The sequence below is a fragment of the Pseudophryne corroboree genome, chromosome 8, assembly GCF_028390025.1.
Source record: "Pseudophryne corroboree isolate aPseCor3 chromosome 8, aPseCor3.hap2, whole genome shotgun sequence".
NCBI classification, from domain to species: domain Eukaryota; kingdom Metazoa; phylum Chordata; class Amphibia; order Anura; family Myobatrachidae; genus Pseudophryne; species Pseudophryne corroboree.
This window is the reverse complement of record NC_086451.1, coordinates 390,227,009-390,241,925: the sequence shown is the minus strand read 5'-3', so window position 1 is coordinate 390,241,925 and position 14,917 is coordinate 390,227,009.

Below are 14,917 nucleotides of genomic sequence, written 5' to 3'. Positions count from 1 at the left end.
GGAGTCTATGCAACGTTGCATGCGCTCAAAGCACTTGGTAAAGCAGCTGGACCAGTCTGAAGCCGGTATGTCTTCTACACGCTGGATAAAGGTCTCCATTGCATTTTTCGGTGACTCATAACAAATCCCACATATCTTGCGATTCAGTGGTGGGAACAAAAAGAAGTCACAGGGGCCCAGGTCTGGACTGTATGGTGAATGGCAAAGCTCCTGGATGTGTTAATAATGGGCCAGAAAATCCACCACTTGTGCGCAGGTGCATTGTTGTGATGGAGAAGGGCACCAAGAGTGCAAATTCTTTGAAGGCTCTTGGAAATGGCTTACAGAACTTGCAGCCGGCATTGGTTGGCGTACCGGTCCCCTGTTATTGTGTGCTGCTGCACGAGTGGCACAGTAGCTACATGACCCAGTCATAGCCATAAAAGCAGCCACCATCTGTTTTGCCAAGCTGCACTCACATCAACAACTTCTGTTGGTCAACAGGTACAAATGGTCGACACAGTAAAAAGGTCAAGATGGAAATGATTGACACAAAAAAGTTTGACAAAGGTTTTTTTTGCATTTTTGGGTGTCATTGTGTATGTTTAACCACGTGACCCCAATTAATTTATCACATCCACTTGCATTTCTCGATTTGTTCACCATGCTTTATGCAAGGTTACTATTCCCAATCATAGTCCACGTGGATAGTAAAGTATGAAAAAGTTGGAAAAACAGGATTTAAAAATAAATAAATAAAAACTTGTGTCGACCATAGTCTGTCACAACAGGCTGATTATGAGGATCCGATAACTGAATGTGTGTTGGGGAAGTGGACGCAATAGCAGGAAAAAACTGAGGTGGTCAGATGTAATTCCTTCTCATATAACCCGGGGTTCAAGGAGGAGCTAGTGGAAGGATTAACTAGTGGACTGAGGTAGGAGAACGGAACCAGCAAACTCCAGGAATGAGGACTTGGGAGACTGAAGAATGTTACTGAATTGTCATGATTGAAGGACACTGAAAAATGCTGCTGAAGAATGATTACTGAAGAGTTGTGGCTGAAGAACACTGAAGAATGCTGCTAAAGAACGAATGCTGAAGAGTTGTAGGTGAAGAATACAGAAGAATGCTACTGGAGAATGAATTCTGAAGAGTGACAATACTGACGTGACAATACTGAAGAGTTGTGGCTGAAGAACACTGAAGAATGCTGCTGAAGAATGAATACTGAAGAGTCGTGGCTTAAGAACACTGCGGATGACCGGGAAGCCCCTCTACGGATACGAGGCACCCATGGACGCCTCCCGGCGGGCGGACAACTGCAGACCACGGAGCTGAGGGACCACTGGCAACGGTACTGCGGAAGATTAGCGGAAAACTGGGAGAGCGGAGCAAGAGACTGAAAGAGCACAGAGAACTAACCACAGGAAACTCCTGAGAGAACTCAGAGCTAGAACCTCCGCACTGGGTAGTAACTTAAAGCACTGGCAGCATTATAGACTGAGTTGCCCCCTTTTTTTAAGAGGAAGCTGCCAGAGATTGGCTGGACGTTCCAGAGTCCCAGCTATTGGCCACAGTGAATTGGACTAAATGGCGGCCCCCAGCGCTGAGGACATACAATGACGCGACTATTCGCACGCATGGACTCACGCCTCCTTCTCTGGAAGCCACACAGTCACCGCCTCCAGCTACCACTGCAGCCCCGCAGCACCTCCAGCTGCCGGACAGGCAGGCCCCGGACCCTGGCTCTGGAGGTAAGCCTCTGGCTCCTGACATAGTCATGTCTACCATCTGAACCTGTCAACCTTTGACATGTTGACCTACTGCATGTCAACCATATGGGGTCCACCTATTGACTGTCAACTTAATTACAGGAGACCTATCATCCGGATACCGTTTGGGATGGTGCTTCCTCACCAAAAACAGTTTGCAGTTGGGCAAAACTCTCAAAAATGCGCACAAAATATTTCCTCTAGCATCTCCATACTGAGCGTGCACAAACCGATAAGGTCACTGTGAAAACTTTCCTGAGTTTGTCACACAGTCCAAGTGGACATTGCACAGGTACTTCAAGGGAAGAAAGTATAACGACATTCAGAGGTGGCATTATCTTCGTTTCAAAAGTGACAATAAGACTAGTCTCAGGGTGCCTAAATGTCCTGGTTTGCCTGGGACTAACAAGATTATGACACTCTAAACCCCCTCAGACTTCACTGAAGCAGAACACATTCCCCTTACACTAGTATGTGGACTTCCCATTTTCTATTTGAAGAAGCTTAGAAATTAGATTTTCGGAATTTGTCCGTGTAGTTGAACGTCATCTCGGGATAGCGTAATTAGCCCCGACTTTCTTGTAAATTGCTTTTCCAGCTTTCAAACAAAATAACGGTGGAAGGAGCAATACAGTGTTAAAAACCTTAACATTTTTGGAGCAGTAAGGATGAGTCCCGGGTTGGCCTATAAAAAGCAGGTCACCATCACTAGCGCAGTTCTGTAACTTGCCCTACGACGATGACAACTGGCACCATCCAATATGGTCACAAGCGTGTCAGAAATCTATAATTTCTCACCAGTAACCCATTTTGTAAATTGCTCTACACAGTGTTACCTTTTCATTATGCTAAAAATAAGATTTTACTTACCGGTAAATCTATTTCTCGTAGTCCGTAGTGGATGCTGGGGACTCCGTAAGGACCATGGGGAATAGACGGGCTCCGCAGGAGACATGGGCACTTTAAGAAAGAATTTAGATTCTGGTGTGCTCTGGCTCCTCCCTCTATGTCCCTCATCCAGACCTCAGTTAGAGAAACTGTGCCCGGAAGAGCTGACAGTACAAGGAAAGGATTTTGGAAATCCAGGGCAAGACTCATACCAGCCACACCAATCACACCGTATAAACTTGTGATAAACTTACCCAGTCAACAGTATGAACAACAACAGAGCATCAGTTCAACCCTGATGCAACAATAACATAGCCCTTATTGCAGCAATAACTATATACAAGTATTGCAGAAGAAGTCCGCACTTGGGACGGGCGCCCAGCATCCACTACGGACTACGAGAAATAGATTTACCGGTAAGTAAAATCTTATTTTCTCTAACGTCCTAGTGGATGCTGGGGACTCCGTAAGGACCATGGGGATTATACCAAAGCCCCAAACGGGCGGGAGAGTGCGGATGACTCTGCAGCACCGATTGAGCAAACAATAGGTCCTCATCAGCCAGGGTATCAAACTTGTAGAACTTCGCAAAAGTGTTTGAACCTGACCAAGTAGCAACTCGGCATAGTTGCAATGCCGAGACCCCTCGGGCAGCCGCCCAAGAAGAGCCCACCTTCCTAGTGGAATGGGCTTTAACTGATTTAGGCAGCGGCAATCCAGCCGCAGAATGAGCCTGCTGAATCGTGTTACAGATCATATGAGCAATAGTTTGCTATGAAACAGGAGCACCCAGCTTGTTGGATGCATACAGGATAAACAGCGACTCCGTTTTCCTGACCCTAGCCGTTCTGGCTACATAAACCTTCAAAGCCCTGACCACATCCAGTAACTCGGAATCCTCCAAGTCACGAGTAGCCACAGGCACCACAATAGGTTGGCTCATATGAAAAGATGACACCACTTTTGGCAGAAATTGTGGACTGGTCCGCAATTCTGCTCTATCTATATGGAAAACCAGATAGGGGCTTTTATGTGACAAACCTGCTAAATCTGACACACGCCTAGCCGAAGCCAAGGCTAATAGCATGACCACCTTCCACGTGAGATATTTTAACTCCACCGTTTTAAGTGGTTCAAACCAGTGTGATTTCAGTAAACTTAACACCACGTTAAGATCCCAAGGTGCCACTGGAGGCACAAAAGGAGGCTGAATATGAAGCACTCCCTTAACAACGTCTGAACTTCTGGTAGAGAAGCCAACTCTTTTTGAAAGAAAATGGATAGGGACGAAATCTGGACCTTAATGGAGCCCAATTTTGGGCCCAAATTCACTCCTGACTGTAGAAAGTGAAGGAAACGGCCCAGCTGGAATTCCCATGTAGGAGCATTCCTGGTCTCACACCAAGAAACATCTTTTCGCCATATACGGTGATAATGTTTAGCCGTCACGTCCTTCCTAGCCTTTATCAGCGTAGGAATGACCTCGTCCGAAATGCCCTTTTCTGCTAGGATCCGGCGTTCAACCGCCATGCCGTCAAACGCAGCCGCGGTAAGACTTGGAACAGACAGGGCCCCTGTTGCAACAGGTCCTGTCTTAGAGGAAGAGCCACGGGTCCTCTGTGAGCATTTGTTGCAGATCTGGATACCAGGTCCTTCGTGGCCAATCTGGAACAATGAGGATTGTTCTCACTCCTCCTTTCCCTATTATCCTCAGCACCTTGGGAATGATAGGAAGAGGAGCAAATACATAGACCGACTGAAACACCCACGGTGTCACCAGGGCGTCTACCGCTATTGCCTGAGGGTCTCTTGACCTGGCGCAATATGTAGTTTTTTGTTAAGGCGGGATGCCATCACGTCCACCTGTGGCAGTTCCCACCGATATGTGATCTGTGTGACGACTTCCTGATGAAGTCCCCACTCTCCCGGGTGGAGGTCGTGTCTGCTGAGGAAGTCTGCTTCCTAGTTGTCCACTCCCGGGATGAACACTGCTGACAGAGCGCTTACGTGATTCTTCGTCCAGCGAAGAATTCTGGTGGCCTCTGCCATCGCCACTCTGCTCCTTGTGCCACCTTGGCGGTTCACCTGAGCCACTGCGGTGATGTTGTCTGACTGAATCAGAACCAGTTGGTCGCGAAGCAAGTGCTCCGCTTGACGTAGGACGTTGTATACGGCCCTTAGTTCCAGGATGTTGATGTGAAGGCAAGTCTCTTGACTTGACCACAGACCTTGGAAATTTCTTCCCTGTGTGACTGCTCCCCACCCTCGGAGGCTAGCGTCCGTGGTCACCAGGACCCAGTCCTGAATTCCGAATCTGCGTCCCTCTAGAAGGTGAGAACTCTGCAGCCACCACAGAAGTGACACCCTGGCCCTGGGGGACAGGGTGATTAATAGATGCATCTGAAGATGTGATCCGGACCACTTGTCCAGTAAGTCCCATTGGAAGGTCCTCGCATGGAACCTGCCGAAGGGAAGGGCCTCGTATGATGCCACCATCCTTCCCAGGACTCGAGTGCAGTGAAGCACTGACACCTGTTTTGGTTTTAATAGATTCCTGACCAGTGTCATGAGCTCCTGAGCTCTCTCTATCGGGAGATAAACCCTTTTCTGGTCTGTGTCCAGAATCATGCCTAGGAAAGGCAGATGAGCCGTAGGAACCAACTGCGACTTTGGAATATATAGAATCCAGCCGTGTTGCCGTTACACTTCCAGAGAAAGGGATACGCTGTTCTCCTCTTGATCTCGCTTTTATGAGGAGATCGTCCAAGTACGGGATAATTGTGACACCTTGCTTCCGCAGGAGCACCATCATTTCCGCCATTACCTTGGTGAAGATTCTCGGGGCCGTGGAGAGACCAAACGGCAACGCCTGAAATTGGTAATGACAACCCTGTACCGTAAATCTGAGGTACGCCTGATGAGGTGGATAAATGGGGACATGAAGGTATGCATCCTTTATGTCCAGAGACACCATAAAATCTCCCCCTTTCAGGCTTGCGATGACCGCTCTTAGCGATTTCATCTTGAATTTGAACCTTTTCAGGTATATGTTCAGGGATTTTAAATTCAATATGGGTCTGACCGAACCGTCTCCGGTTTCGGGACTACAACATGGTCGAATAATAACCCCCTCCTTGTTGAAGTAGGAGAACCTTGACCACCACCTGTTGAAGATACAATTTGTGAATTGCAGTTAACACTATTTCCCTCTCGTGGGGGGAAGCCGGCAGGGCCGTCGGTGAGGGGGCATTTCCTCAAAGTCCAGCTTGTATCCCTGAGACACAATATCTATTGCCCAGGGATCCAACAGGGAGTGAACCCACTTGTGGCTGAACTTACTAAGACGTGCCCCCACCGGGCCTAGCTCCGCCTGTGGAGCCCCAGCGACATGCAGTGGATTTTGTAGAGGCCGGGGAGGACTTCTGTTCCCGGGAACTAGCTGTGTTGTGCAGCTTCTTTCCTCTGCCCCTGCCTCTGGCAAGAAAGGACGCACCTCGGACTTTCTTGTTTCTTTGTGTTCGAAAGGCTGCATTTGATAATGTCGTGCTTTCCTAGGCTGTGCAGGAATATAAGGCAAAATATCAGAATTACCAGCTATAGCTGTGGAGACCAGGTCCGAGAACCCTTCTCCACACAATCCTCAGCCTTCCATATGCCTCTTAAGTCAGCATCACCTGTCCATTGCATATTCTTCAGGACACGTCAAGCAGAAATCGACATAGCGTTGACTCTAGAACCCAGTAGACTAATGTCTCTTTGGGCATGTTTTATATATATATTTCTTAAGACAGCATCTTTAATATATATATATATATATATATATATATATATACAGGTTGAGTATCCCATATCCAAATATTCCGAAATACGGAATATTCCGAAATACGGACTTTTTTGAGTGAGAGTGAGATAGTGAAACCGTTGTTTTTTGATGGCTTAATGTACACAAACTTTGTTTAATACACAAAGTTATTAAAAATATTGTATTAAATGACCTTCAGGCTCTGTGTATAAGGTGTATATGAAACATAAATGAATTGTGTGAATGTAGATACACTTTGTTCAAAGCACAAAATTACAAAAAATATTGGCTAAAATGACCTTCAGGCTGTGTGTATAAGGTGTATATGTAACATAAATGCATTCCGTGCTTAGACTTGGGTCCCATCACCATGATATCTCATTATGGTATGCAATTATTCCAAAATACGGAAAAATCCGATATCCAAAATACCTCTGGTCCCAAGCATTTTGGATAAGGGAGACTCAACCTGTATATACACACACATATACAGGTTGAGTATCCCATATCCAAATATTCCGAAATACGGAATATTCCGAAATACGGACTTTTTTGAGTGAGACTGAGATAGTGAAACCTTTGTTTTCTGATGGCTCAATGTACACAAACTTTGTTTAATACACAAAGTTATTAAAAATATTGTATTAAATGACCTTCAGGCTGTGTGTATAAGGTGTATATGAAACATAAATGAATTGTGTGAATGTACACACACTTTGTTTAATGCACAAAGTTATAAAAAATATTGGCTAAAATTACCTTCAGGCTGTCTGTATAAGGTGTATATGAAACATAAATGCATTCTGTGCTTAGACTTGGGTCCCATCACCATGATATCTCATTATGGTATGCAATTATTCCAAAATACGGAAAAATCCCATATCCAAAATACCTCTGGTCCCAAGCGTTTTGGATAAGGGAGACTCAACCTGTATATACATACTAGGGTCTCAATCTCTGCTGATAAGGTACCTGTCCACGCTGCTACAGCGCTATAAACCCATGCCGACACAATCGCCGGTCTGAGTAGTGTACCAGAATGTGCACGCTATCTGCAGGATCCCTGAGGATAGCTGTTAAGTCAGGGCTACCTTTTGGGCAAACGTGACACCCTAGGGGAAGATTCCCATCGTATCCTGGCCCTAGTAGGGAAAGGATACTCCCTGAGAATTCTTTGTGGGGAACTGCAGTCTCTTGTCTGGAGATTCCCGCTCTTTTTCATCATGAGAGGAGGGAAATTTACCTCAGCTTTCTTCCCCTTAAACATGTGTACCCTTGTGTCAGGGACAGATGAGTCATCAGTGATATGCAAATCATCTTTTATTACAATAATCATATATTGAATACTTTTCTGCCATTTTGGCTGTAACTTTGCATTATCGTAGTCGACACTGGAGTCAGACTCCGTGTCGATATCAGTGTCTATTATTTTGGATAGTGATCATTGAGAGACTGTGAAGGTCTCTGCGACATAGGGACAGACATGGGTAGATTCCCTGTCTGCTCTCTAATCTTTTGTGCAATAAATTCACCTTAGCACTTAATTACACATATCCAAACAAGTGTCGGCGTTGTCGACGGAGACACCCTCACACACTTTTGCTCCATCTCCTCCTTAGGAGAGCCTTTTACCTCAGACATGTCGATACACACGTACCGACACACCACACACTCAGGGAATGCTCATCTGAAGTCAATTCCCCCAAAAGGCCCTTTGGAGAGACAGAGAGAGAGTATGCCAGCACACACCCCAGCGCTATTAACCCAGGAATAACACAGTAACTTAATGTTAACCCAGTAGCTGCTGTTTATATTGATTTTTGCGCCTAATTATGTGCCCCCCCTCTCTTTTTACCCTCTTCTACCGTGTAACTGCAGGGGAGAGGCTGGGGAGCTTCCTCTCAGCGGTGCTGTGGAGAAAAAACATGGCGCTGGTGAGTGCTGAGGAAGAAGCCCCGCCCCCTCGACGGTGGGCTTCTGTCCCGCTTAAAATAAGAATTTACTTACCGATAATTCTATTTCTCGGAGTCTGTAGTGGATGCTGGGGTTCCTGAAAGGACCATGGGGAAATAGCGGCTCCGCAGGAGACAGGGCACAAAAAGTAAAGCTTTAGGATCAGGTGGTGTGCACTGGCTCCTCCCCCTATGACCCTCCTCCAAGCCTCAGTTAGGATACTGTGCCCGGACGAGCGTACACAATAAGGAAGGATTTATGAATCCCGGGTAAGACTCATACCAGCCACACCAATCACACTGTACAACCTGTGATCTGAACCCAGTTAACAGTATGATAACAGCGGAGCCTCTGAAAAGATGGCTCACAACAAATAATAACCCGATTTTTGTAACTATGTACAAGTAATGCAGATAATCCGCACTTGGGATGGGCGCCCAGCATCCACTACGGACTCCGAGAAATAGAATTATCGGTAAGTAAATTCTTATTTTCTCTATCGTCCTAGTGGATGCTGGGGTTCCTGAAAGGACCATGGGGATTATACCAAAGCTCCCAAACGGGCGGGAGAGTGCGGATGACTCTGCAGCACCGAATGAGAGAACTCCAGGTCCTCCTTAGCCAGGGTATCAAATTTGTAGGATTTTACAAACGTGTTTGCCCCTGACTAAATAGCCGCTCGGCAAAGTTGTAAAGCCGAGACCCCTCGGGCAGCCGCCCAAGATGAGCCCACCTTCCTTGTGGAATGGGCATTTACATATTTTGGCTGTGGCAGGCCTGCCACAGAATGTGCAAGCTGAATTGTATTACACATCCAACTAGCAAAAGTCTGCTTAGAAGCAAGAGCACCCAGTTTGTTGGGTGCATACAGGATAACAGCAAGTCAGTTTTCCTGACTCCAGCCGTCCTGGAACCTATATTTTCAGGGCCCTGACCACATCTAGCAACTTGGAGTCCTCCAAGTCCCTAGTAGGCGCAAGACACCACAATAAGCTGGTTCAGGTGAAACACTGACACCACCTTAGGGAGAGAACTGGGGACGAGTCCGCAGCTCTGCCCTGTCCGAATGGACAAACAGATATGGGCTTTTTTGAGAAAAAAACCACCAATTTGACACTCGCCTGGTCCAGGCCAGGTCCAAGAGCATGTTCACTTTTCATGTGAGATGCTTCAAATCCACAGATTTGACTGGTTTTAAACCAATGTGTTTTGAGGAATCCCAGAACTACGTTGAGATCCCACAGTGCCACTGGAGGCACAAAAGGGGGTTGTATATGCAATACTCCCTTGACAAACTTCTGGACTTCAGGAACTGAAGCCAATTCTTTCTGGAAGAAAAATCGACAGGGCCGAAATTTGAACCTTAATGGACCCCAATTTGAGGCCCATAGACACTCCTGTTTGCAGGAAATGCAGGAATCGACCGAGTTGAAATTTCTTCGTGGGGCCTTCCTGGCCTCACACCACGCAACATATTTTCGCCACGTGTGGTGATAATGTTGTGCGGTCACCTCCTTTCTGGCTTTGACCAGGGTAGGAATGACCTCTTCCTGAATGCCTTTTCCCTTAGGATCCGGCGTTCCACCGCCATGCCGTCAAACGCAGCCGCGGTAAGTCTTGGAACAGACATGGTACTTGCTGAAACAAGTCCCTTCTTAGCGGCAGAGGCCATAAGTCCTCTGTGAGCATCTCTTGAAGTTCCGGGTACCAAGTCCTTCTTGGCCAATCCGGAGCCATGAGTATAGTTCTTACTCCTCTACGTCTTATAATTCTCAGTACCTTAGGTATGAAAAGCAGAGGATGGAACACATACACCGACTGGTACACCCACGGTGTTACCAGAACGTCCACAGCTATTGCCTGAGGGTCTCTTAACCTGGCGCAATACCTGTCCCGTTTTTTGTTCAGACGGGACGCCATCATGTCCACCTTTGGTAATTCCCAACGGTTTACAATCATGTGGAAAACTTCCCCATGAAGTTCCCACTCTGCCGGGTGGAGGTCGTGCCTACTGAGGAAGTCTGCTTCCCAGTTTCCATTCCCGGAATAAAACACTGCTGACAGTGCTATCACATGATTTTCCGCCCAGCGAAAAGTCCTTGCAGTTTTTGCCACTGCCCTCCTGCTTCTTGTGCCGCCCTGTCTATTTACGTGGGCGACTGCCGTGATGTTTTATCCCACTGGATCAATACCGGCTGACCTTGAAGCAGAGGTCTTGCTAAGCTTAGAGCATTGTAAATTGCCCTTAGCTCCAGTATATTTATGTGGAGAAAAATCTCCAGACTTGATCACACTCCCTGGAAATTTTTTCCTTGTGTGACTGCTCCCCAGCCTCTCGGGCTGGCCTCCGTGGTCACCAACATCCAAAACTGAATGCCGAATCTGCGGCCCTCTAGAAGATGAGCACTCTGTAACCACCACAGGAGAGACACCCTTGTCCTTGGATATAGGGTTATCCGCTGATGCATCTGAAGATGCGATCCGGACCATTTGTCCAGCAGATCCCACTGAAAAGTTCTTGCATGAAATCTGCCGACTGGAATTGCTTCGAAGGAAGTCACCATTTTTTTACCATGGCCCTTGTGCAATGATGCACTGATTTTAGGAGGTTCCTGACTAGCTCGGATAACTCCCTGGCTTTCTCTTCCGGGAGAAACACCTTTTTCTGGACTGTGTCCAGAATCATCCCTAAGCACAGGAGACTTGTTGTCGGGATCAGCTGCGATTTTGGAATATTTAGAATCCACCCCTGCTGTTGTAACAGTATCCGAGATAGTGCTACTCCGACCTCCAACTGTTCCCTGGACTTTGCCCTTATCAGGAGATCGTCCAAGTAAGGGATAATTAAGACGCCTTTTCTTCGAAGAAGAACCATCATTTCGGCCATTACCTTGGTAAAGACCCGGGGTGCCGTGGACAATCCAAACGGCAGCGTCTGAAACTGATAGTGACAGTTCTGTACCACGAACCTGAGGTACCCTTAGTGATAAGGGCAAATTTGGGACATGGAGGTAAGCATCCCTGATGTCTCGGGACACCATATAGTCCCCTTCTTCCCGGTTCGTTATCACTGCTCTGAGTGACTCCATCTTGATTTGAACCTTTGTAAGTGTTCAAATTTTTTTAGATTTAGAATAGGTCTCACCTAGCCTTCTGGCTTCAGTACCACAATATAGTGTGGAATAATACCCCTTTTCTTGTTGTAGGAGGGGTAATTTAATTATCACCTGCTGGGAATACAGCTCGTGAATTGTTTCCCATACTGCCTCCTTGTCGGAGGGAGACCTTGGTAAAGCAGACTTCAGGAGCCTGCGCAGGGGAAACGTCTCGACATTCCAATCTGTACCCCTGGGATACTACTTGTAGGATCCAGGGGTCCTGTACGGTCTCAGCGTCATGCTGAGAGCTTGTCAGAAGCGGTGGAACGCTTCTGTTCCTGGGAATGGGCTGCCTGCTGCAGTCTTCTTCCCTTTCCTCTATCCCTGGGCAGATATGACTCTTATAGGGACGAAAGGACTGAAGCTGAAAAGACGGTGTCTTTTTCTGCAGAGATGTGACTTAGGGTAAAAACAGTGGATTTTCCAGCAGTTGCCGTGGCCACCAGGTCCGATGGACCGACCCCAAATAACTCCTCTTCCTTTATACGGCAATACACCTTTGTGCCGTTTGGAATCTGCATCACCTGACCACTGTCGTGTCCATAAACATCTTCTGGCAGATATGGACATCGCACTTACTCTTGATGCCAGAGTGCAAATATCCCTCTGTGCATCTCGCATATATAGAAATGCATCCTTAAATGCTCTATAGTCAATAAAATACTGTCCCTGTCAAGGGTATCAATATTTTTAGTCAGGGAATCCGACCAAGCCACCCCAGCTCTGCACATCCAGGCTGAGGCGATCGCTGGTCGCAGTATAACACCAGTATGTGTGTATATACTTTTTATGATATTTTCCAGCCTCCTGTCAGCTGGACCCTTGAGGACGGCCCTATCTATAGACGGTACCGCCACTTGTTCTGATAAGCGTGTGAGCGCCTTATCCACCCTAAGGGGTGTTTCCCAACGCGCCCTAACTTCTGGCGGGAAAGGGTATACCGCCCATATTTTCTATCGGGGGGAACCCACGCATCATCACACACTTCATTTAATTTATCTGATTCAGGAAAAACTACGGTAGTTTTTTCACATCCCACATAATACCCTCTTTTGTGGTACTTGTAGTATCAGAAATATGTAACACCTCCTTCATTGCCCTTAACGTGTGGCCCTAATAAGGAATACGTTTGTTTATTCACCGTCGACACTGGATTCAGTGTCCCTGTCTGTGTCTGTGTCGACCGACTAAAGTAAACGGGCGTTTTAAAAACCCCTGACGGTGTTTTTGAGACGTCTGGACCGGTACTAATTGTTTGTCGGCCGTCTCATGTCGTCAACCGACCTTGGCGCGTGTTGACATTATCACGTAATTCCCTAAATAAGCCATCCATTCCGGTGTCGACTCCCTAGAGAGTGACATCACCATTACAGGCAATTGCTCCGCCTCCTCACCAACATCGTCCTCATACATGTCGACACACACGTACCGACACACAGCACACACACAGGGAATGCTCTGATAGAGGACAGGACCTACTAGCCCTTTGGAGAGACAGAGGGAGAGTTTGCCAGCACACACCAAAAACGCTATAATTATATAGGGACAACCTTATATAAGTGTTTTCCCTTATAGCATCTTTTTTATATATTTCTAACGCCAAATTAGTGCCCCCCCTCTCTGTTTTAACCCTGTTTCTGTAGTGCAGTGCAGGGGAGAGCCTGGGAGCCTTCCCTCCAGCCTTTCTGTGAGGGAAAATGGCGCTGTGTGCTGAGGAGATAGGCCCCGCCCCTTTTTCGGCGGCCTCGTCTCCCGCTCTTAACGGATTCTGGCAGGGGTTAAATATCTCCATATAGCCCCCGGAGGCTATATGTGAGGTATTTTTAGCCAAAAATAGGTTTTCATTGCCTCCCAGGGCGCCCCCCTCCCAGCGCCCTGCACCCTCAGTGACTGCCGTGTGAAGTGTGCTGAGAGGAAATGGCGCACAGCTGCAGTGCTGTGCGCTACCTTAAGAAGACTGAGGAGTCTTCATGCCGCCGATTCTGGACCTTCTTCTTGTTTCAGCATCTGCAAGGGGGCCGGCGGCGAGGCTCCGGTGACCATCCAGGCTGTACCTGTGATCGTCCCTCTGGAGCTAATATCCAGTAGCCAAAGAAGCCAATCCATCCTGCACGCAGGTGAGTTCACTTCTTCTCCCCTAAGTCCCTCGTTGCAGTGATCCTGTTGCCAGCAGGACTCACTGTAAAATAAAAAACCTAAGCTAAACTTTTCTAAGCAGCTCTTTAGGAGAGCCACCTAGATTGCACCCTTCTCGGCCGGGCACAAAAATCTAACTGAGGCTTGGAGGAGGGTCATAGGGGGAGGAGCCAGTGCACACCACCTGATCCTAAAGCTTTACTTTTTGTGCCCTGTCTCCTGCGGAGCCGCTATTTCCCCATGGTCCTTTCAGGAACCCCAGCATCCACTAGGACGATAGAGAAATATACATTTACTTGGCGGGGGCTAATACATATATACAGTGCCCAACTGTATATATGCTAAACTTTTGCCAAAGAGGTCCCAATTGCTGCCCAGGGCGCCCCCTCTGCGCCCTGCACCCTTACAGTGACCGGAGTATGTGAGGTGTGTGTGGGAGCAATGGCGCACAGCTGCAGTGCTGTGCGCTACCTCAGTGAAGACAGGAGTCTTCTGCCGCCGATTTCGAAGTCTTCTTGCTTCTTATGCTCACCCGGCTTCTGTCTTCCGACCCTCTGCGAGGGGGACGGCGGCGCGGCTCTGGGATCGGACGACGAGGGTGAGATCCTGTGTACGATCCCTCTGGAGCTAATGGTGTCCAGTAGCCCAAGAAGCAGGACCTATCTTCAGAGAGTAGGGCTGCTTCTCTCCCCTCAGTCCCACGATGCAGGGAGTCTGTTGCCAGCAGAGCTCCCTGAAAATAAAAAACCTAACAAAATACTTTCTTACAGCAAGCTCAGGAGAGCTCACTGAACAGCACCCAGCTCGTCCGGGCACAGATTCAAACTGAGGTCTGGAGGAGGGACATAGAGGGAGTAGCCAGAGCACACCAGAATCTAAATTCTTTCTTAAAGTGCCCATGTCTCCTGCGGAGCCCGTCTATTCCCCATGGTCCTTACGGAGTGCCCAGCAACCACTAGGACGTTAGAGAAAATAAGATTTTAAACCTACCGGTAAATCTTTTTCTCCTAGTCCGTAGAGGATGCTGGGGACTCCGTAAGGACCATGGGGTATAGACGGGCTCCGCAGGAGACATGGGCACTCTAAAGACTTTAGATGGGTGTGCACCGGCTCCTCCCTCTATGCCCCTCCTCCAGACCTCAGTTAGAGAACTGTGCCCAGAGGAGACGGACAGTACGAGGAAAGGATTTTTGTTAATCTAAGGGCAAGATACATACCAGCCCACA